Consider the following 7387-nt stretch of genomic DNA (forward strand, 5'->3'; position numbering starts at 1 on the left):
GTGACGACACGAGGGTCACAAATCTGCACAGAATTATATTAGTACCCTCGCCCACGTGCTCCAGCACGCGCGGACAGCTTTGGGTGTCCAAAGCGATTTCGGGTGGCCGAAAAATCTCGGAACCAAGACTCCAAACTCCTACCCTAGGTAAAACACCCCATTTGGAGTCACTTTTGTTCTTGGACCACCCCCAAAAAGTGCCTGGAAACAGTAGTTTCGAAGGGCCGAAGTTCGGCCGAATTTTCAAGTTCAAAATCGAACCTCTTAGAGCTAAAATCGATCGAAGCCCAGCCTACCATCAGTTAGAACACGAAAAATATCTGAGAAACCATACCTTACTCGATCGATTTGGTGGAGAAACGAGGGAGAATCTCAAGCTGGAAGTTCGGGTAACTTCGAACGAACCTCCGTCGGAAAACACGGTTGTCCGGCCAGCTCAGGGCGACCCCGGGGTTGAGACCGGCTGGAAACGGTGGGGGACTCGATGGCGGTTCCAACACCACCGGTCCCGTGGCCATTGGAGCTCGGAGGCGGCGCCAGCAGCTTCTGGAAGTCGGCGGCCCGTTTCGCGCAGAATCTGGGTTTATATAGATGAAACTTCGAAATATTTACGGTTATGCCACTGAGACTCTTTTGATCATAACTTTTTCGTTACAACTCCGATTCGGGCCCACTCCGTGTCTACGGACTCCTTTCGCCGTGCTCTACGCAATGGCGCTAGCGAAACTCTCAAATTCTTTCTCGATCAAAAAGTTAAATTTTTCCCTTTAAAATAATGCGAGGGCAATTTGGTCATTTTGCTAAAAGATATTTTCTTTACTTTTTAGATATTTTCTTTCTTTTTAGATATTTTGTTTTGGGTTTTTACACGTCGCGCAAAGTTCATGCTTCGTCGCGCAAATTGAAATATTTCGTCGCGCAGGTTTGCACCGCTATTACACTTTACGCGACGACGTACTTCCGTCGCGCAAAAACCCACTTCCATATTGGCGCCAAAATTAGGGTTCCCTCGTTTTCTTACGCGACGGTTGATGTTTTCGTCGCCCTAAGTTGTCTTTTGCGACGAAAACACTCGTCGCGCAAAATGTTTTTACCGCCATAAAAGGCGGCAAATTCCGCTCTATCTTTGCGCGACGAATGAGTTTAAGTGTCGCGCAATATGCTCATGCGCGACGGTTCTTGTCGTCGCGCAAGAGTTTGGCGCCATTTTTCGTAGAAGTTGCATCTTTGCGCGACGCAATTGTTTTACGTCGCGCATAGTCTCTATCCGAGACGAAATTATTTGTCGCGCTAGTTTTCTGTTCTTTGAGCGACGGAAGTTATTTTGCGTCGCAAAAGTGTTCTTTGCGCGACGAAATTGTATTCGTCGCGCAAACTTCCGTCGCGCAAATAGTAAATCGTAGTAGTGTGCACCCCCATGAAAGGTCATGGATTTAAGTCATAGTATCCGTATAGTGTGTGAGAATTTAATATATTATCGCCCCTCTTAATAGGAAATGCCTCCAAAAAAAGGTTGTTTTCATTAATTAAGAGTAAAAATAAATAGATATTAACCCAAAGAATGAAGCATTCTTGGGAAAAATTCATGTTTTTTTTTTAAATTATCATTAATTTAGGCTCGCTTTTTAGGTTTATATCAAACTTTCATTAATGAACATGTTGATGAGTCAATTCATTTCTTGAGTTGAATACAACACTAGAAAACCTCATTATAAGCCAGTGATGGCCTATGCCTATATTCTTATTAGCCAAAGACAATACATGACCAAAGGGTGTCACAGATTGAACACATATCACGTGAATGTGGTAGTTGCGGGTGTTATCATTAACTAAATTTGTCATATTTATTCATGCACATTCTCCCAATGTCAAACAAAAATGATTTTATTTGACATATACAAAATTGGCCACAGATGAAGTGGTCAACTAACTATTGGCCATGGGCTAATGTAGCATAGTACTTAGTAAAGGTGTCAAACGGGACGGGCCGGCCTACCACAGCACGAGCCCAGCCCGTTTAAATGAGGCACGGCACGATACGAGCACGAATATTAATGGGCCGTGCTTGACATCGCACGAAAACTTGAACCGAGCTGGAATAAAAAATGAGGTCCAATGGACTGGGTCGAGCTTGGCCCGAGCTCGCTTCAAGCAAGGCACGAGCCCAAGACCGCTTCAAGCACGGCCCAAGCCTGGCCCACTTAACATTTTTTGTTTTCACAAAAGTCAAAATGCAATAAATTAACATCTAATGTATTGTTTATATGGTTTTTTATTTTTTTTAATCATAAACATATATTTGATGTCTTTCATTTTAGGGAAATTACTTGGGTCCTTAATTAATTAAACATATCAACTACAAATTAATTAAATAACATTGGACTTGATATCGAATCAATACATATGACATATACGGTTCTCTTATAATCAAAGCAAGAAATTTATTCACATATAAAATAATAAGTTGTTTAAAGATGAAAAGTTAAAGTGGACTTTGTGGAGTTGGACACTTTTTGCCCTCCACCCTTTCATATTGTTTGGATGCTTGATTGATTAATGTTTTCAAATAATTCATCATTTCTTACCTCTAATTATATTTTTAATGTTTATAATTTGAATTATCTAGTGGAAAAAAAAATCAATTGAAAAAAAATTCAAATTAAATGGGTTGGTTCTTGGGCCCGAGTATGGCACGAGCACGAGCCCAACCCGGCCTGTTTCAATGTGGACATGGGCTTTGGGCCTGGCCGAGATCAATGATTTTACTAAATAGGCATGCACGGCACAACCCAATAAATTAAATGGGCAGGTTCAGCCCAACACAAAAACATTAAAAGCATGAGTTTAAATAAAAAGGGTCCGCCCGACACTGTCCGTTCGACACCTCTAATAGATAGTTGAATAGTGCATATAGTATTAGCCACGATGTTCCGTGACTGATGAGTGAAGCAAAGTTGAATACTAATGCACATTAACCGTGGTCATTAAACACCAATGGCCACTGTTAGTTCATCGTGGTTAGACAAACTGTGGCCTTAGCCCCTTCTTGTAGTAGTGATAGTTTGACTTTTCTCAATGCCCAATTACCCCCTATAATTATCTCTAAACCCACACCAAAAAAACAATTTCTCCATTTAATGTGAAATTAATGGCACAATAATCATTTACAACACAACTAAAAAACCTAAATAGCTTCACACACATGGGCTTAGCAAAGTTAACTAGAACGGATATGTTCTCCACTCTGCACTCAAGTTCGAATCCCCCATCGCGTAATTTAGATTAAATTAAAATAAAATATCACTTATATAAAAAATTAAAAAAATATTTGAATAGCTTTCTCTCAGTGTGATCATTCAAGTCATGCTTTTATAGCCTAAAATAATATACGAGTGACTGGTTTAACCAACAATTTTCATGATAGTGGACAATAAAATAGAACTTTCAACGATGGTTGGAATTGATGTGTCATAATAACATAGAACTCTTTAAAAAAAACATAGAACTTACTTGTTACGTTTGTTTGTATTGAGCCAAAAAAGAATTGGTTTTTTTCGTAAAAATATTTTTTAATAAGTAATTTGATTTCTGTGAAATATTGGAGTAAACTTAATATAATAAGATTTAAAAATTCCGCACAAACATTCGGCGAGGCTTAAAAAGCTAAATTCAAGCACAAAGACCGATGACATCATCGAGCGGTAGAACTGGACCTACGTAACGCCCATTGGCATAGACCGATTGACATGCAGCGCTCAAATGATATTCTTCAACATAGCCGCTCGATGAAATGTCTACAAGCTCTGTGAATCCCATTAATGGCAGTGACACATCCTTCCATGTTGCTTGCCACGTCCCATCACAGACTTGGAAGGAATGGGTTTTGGAAGGAATAGGTTAAGGAAAAGAAGATAACTTGGAACTGTGGTTAGCTACAGGTATCATTGAACTTTTAGTAGTGGTCTTGTTGGCTTAATATCTTTCTGGGGTTTGGATTTGCTCTTTTGGAAATTTAGCTACAGGTATCATCGAACTTTTTGTAGTGGTCTTGTTGGTTTAGTATCTTTCTGAGGTTTGGAATTGCTCTCTTGGAAGACAAAGACCAGCCAATACAGAGCGCACAAAATGCAAAAAACCTGAATCAAACAACCATGCCCAACCGAACTTCAGTAATTGGTTGTTTGTTTATGAATTTGAATCTGGTTAATTTTCTTACCTTATGTGTAATAACCTTAATGGCACGGTCTAGTAGGCTCATAGTTTAATATTATTGTACATTAAATCTTAAACTCAAAAGTGTTATTGTTCGTCATATCCTTTATTTTCTAATTATCCATCGGAATTTAAACATGTTTCTTAATTAATGATTTTTAGGCTAGCTATTTCTCTTTTTCTAGAAATGGAGAAATCTTGAGAAAGAATAATTAACACATGCTGGCATATGTTTGTGCGTGTTGAGACCTAGGTTTAATTAACCATGTTAACGATATTTCATAATCGATGAAGGGTCTTTCTTTCTCACACCCTTGGCGACTTCTCTTGCTGGCCAAAGAGAAAAAACTTTGAACCACCGAGGATCCATAGGGGAACCTTCTTATGCAAAATTTCAACTTAGAAAATTCAAAAACACTATTTTCTGCAAATGTATGAAATTTTGAAGAGGTCAATTCAAAAGTCAATGAAAGACCACCTCTAATGGAACAGTCTTTGTTACAACTTTCTCTTAGAAACCTCTATATATTCAGGTTGCCAAAATATTCTAAGGCAAACCAATTTCATCTTCATAATTTGCCAAATCCCCATTTTACTTTTTAGTCCAACTCTCCAACAAAACTTTGGCCTTGAAAAATGCCTGATACAAAGGCTATTTTGCCTGCGATAGCCACTGTTGCTGCTTCTGCAATGCTTCTTAGAAGTATTGCCAATGACTTCATTCCTAATGAGTTTCGAAACTACTTCTTCTCAGGCCTCCATAACATTTCCCGGCGCTTCTCTTCTCACCTCACCATTGTAATAGATGAGTTTCAAGGGCTGTCCTTGAATGAAGTCTTTGAGGCCGCTGAAGCCTATTTGGGCACTTTAGCAACCCCGTCTCTTCAAAGAATCAAAGTGAGTAAGGTTACCAAGGAGAAGAAGCTCGGAGTTGCGATGGATCGAGGGGAAGAGATACGTGACGTTTATGAAGATCATGTTCAATTGATGTGGAAATTTGTTTGTACAAAGGTTGAATCATCAAGGGTTACAAATCCTGGTGATCTTAATGCATCCTTAAGAGCAGAAACAAGATCCTATGAGCTAACTTTCCACAAGAAGCACAAGGAGAAGGTATTAAATTCATACCTTCCATACATTTTAGACAGATCAAAGGCGATTAAAGTAGAACGAAAGGTATTAAAGCTGTGCACAATTGATCAATATGAATGTTATGGGACCCAAGAGGTAAATCTAAATCACCCCATGACCTTTGAGCTGCTTGCCATGGACATGGAGATTAAGAAGGTTTTGTTGGATGATTTGAATAATTTCAAAAATGGAAAAGAATTTTACAGAAGGATCGGAAAAGCTTGGAAACGTGGGTACTTGTTATATGGCCCTCCTGGCACAGGCAAGTCCAGCTTGATTGCAGCCATCGCTAATCACCTTAACTATGACATCTACGAGTTGGAGCTAGCAGATGTTGGTTCCAATTCCGATTTGAAGAGAAGGTTGCTTGCCATGCCTGACCAATCTATACTTGTAATCGAAGATATCGATTGCACAATTAACCTGCAAAACCGGGAAACCGAGAATGAAGCACCGAGTACGGGGAAAAATCAGGTCAGTTTACATTTAGGGCATTACTAGTTTTCCATTAAAACAAGCTTCCTGGCTTCCGAGTTAATCACTTTATGCTGCCATAACATGAGTCTGGACTTAATTATGTTGATTCTTGTCTGAATTTGCGGTACAAATTCTTAGTCTGACAACATAACTTTTGTTTGGTTTCATCAATAGGTGACACTCTCTGGGCTCCTCAACCTCATTGGTCTTTGGTCATGTTGTACTGACGAACGCATAATAATTTTCACAACAAATCACAAAGAGAAGCTAGATCCTGCCTTAATGAGACCTGGACGCATGGACATGCACATAAACATGTCATATTGCACTCTTTCTGCATTCAAGCAGCTGGCATTCAATTACCATGGCCTCTCCCATCACCAACTCTTCGAGCAGATTGAAGGACTTATAGGGGAGATTAAAGTCACCCCAGCAGAAGTTGCAGGGGAGTTGATGAAGAGCAGAGATGCTCAAACTTCACTCCAAGGCCTCATCAATTTCCTCCTGGAGAAGAAAAATCAGCAAGAGATTGTGAGGCCAAACTGACTACATCTGTACAAAAGAAGAGCATTCACAAGGAGGAGGAGGAGGAGAGCAAGGGTTAATGTTTGAGCTCTTCCTTTGATTTTTGTATTTATATCAAATCAAATAATAGAATTTTGTTTGCTTTCATTAATTCAACTTTGTTTTTAAAATTTAGATTATTTGAATTTTTTTGCATTCTAGTCAATCAGTCCTGATCTCTTAGACAACATGGGTCCAAGAGATTTGTGGTCACTCCCAATCCTTTTCCTTCTTCTTGTTGCTGGATATCTCGTTCGTACACATCTTCTCTTTGTTTCTCGAGCCTATAGTGAGTTACAGACAGAGTTCGAAAGGGTCAAATCTTTGATGATTCCATCATACATGATTGAGTTGCGAAAACTTCTGGATAGGTATCCTACATCTGAACTGAATTCTTTCTGGTTAAAGAATCTCTTTCTAGTTGCTCGGGAACAATTAGGAGATTCTCTAGAAGAAATACGGGGTTCTGCTTCTGTCGGCAACATGCTATGGGGTGGTGGTCCCGCTTATGGGGTCAAATCAATACGTTCTAAGAAGAAATATTTGAATATCAATCTCATCGATATCATAAGTATCATACCAAATCCCATCAATCGAATCGCTTTTTCGAGAAATACGAGACATCTAAGTCATACAAGTAAAGAGATCTATTCATTGATAAGAAAAAGAAAATACTAGAACTCATGCCTTATCGAGCATGTTATGCCATTTTAAAATTGGTTTATTCTGCAGCAGCAAATGCTACTCACAATAAGGGTTTCAACAAAACAAGTTTAATCATTAGTAAAGCCGAAGTCAACGAGGGCACGACTGTGAAAAAATTAAAGCCTCGAGCTCGAGGACGTAGTTATCCAATAAAAAGATCCACTTGTCATATAACTATTGTATTGAAAGATATATCTTTAGATGAAGAGNGAAGAAATAGCTAAAACTAAAAGCTATAAATTAGAGCTGAGGAATATTTAAAGGAATAATATTCTATATTATAAAAAATACAAATACG

The 7387-nt window shown here is 38.9% G+C and overlaps 1 pseudogene; it reads left to right on the forward strand.

Moving 5' to 3' along the window:
* The first annotated feature begins 4848 nt into the window (after window positions 1–4848).
* Window positions 4849–6425, forward strand: LOC117625325 (annotated as a pseudogene).
* Window positions 6426–7387: the final 962 nt, after the last annotated feature.

The sequence above is a fragment of the Prunus dulcis genome, chromosome 4 (genome assembly GCF_902201215.1).
Source record: "Prunus dulcis chromosome 4, ALMONDv2, whole genome shotgun sequence".
NCBI lineage: Eukaryota > Viridiplantae > Streptophyta > Magnoliopsida > Rosales > Rosaceae > Prunus > Prunus dulcis.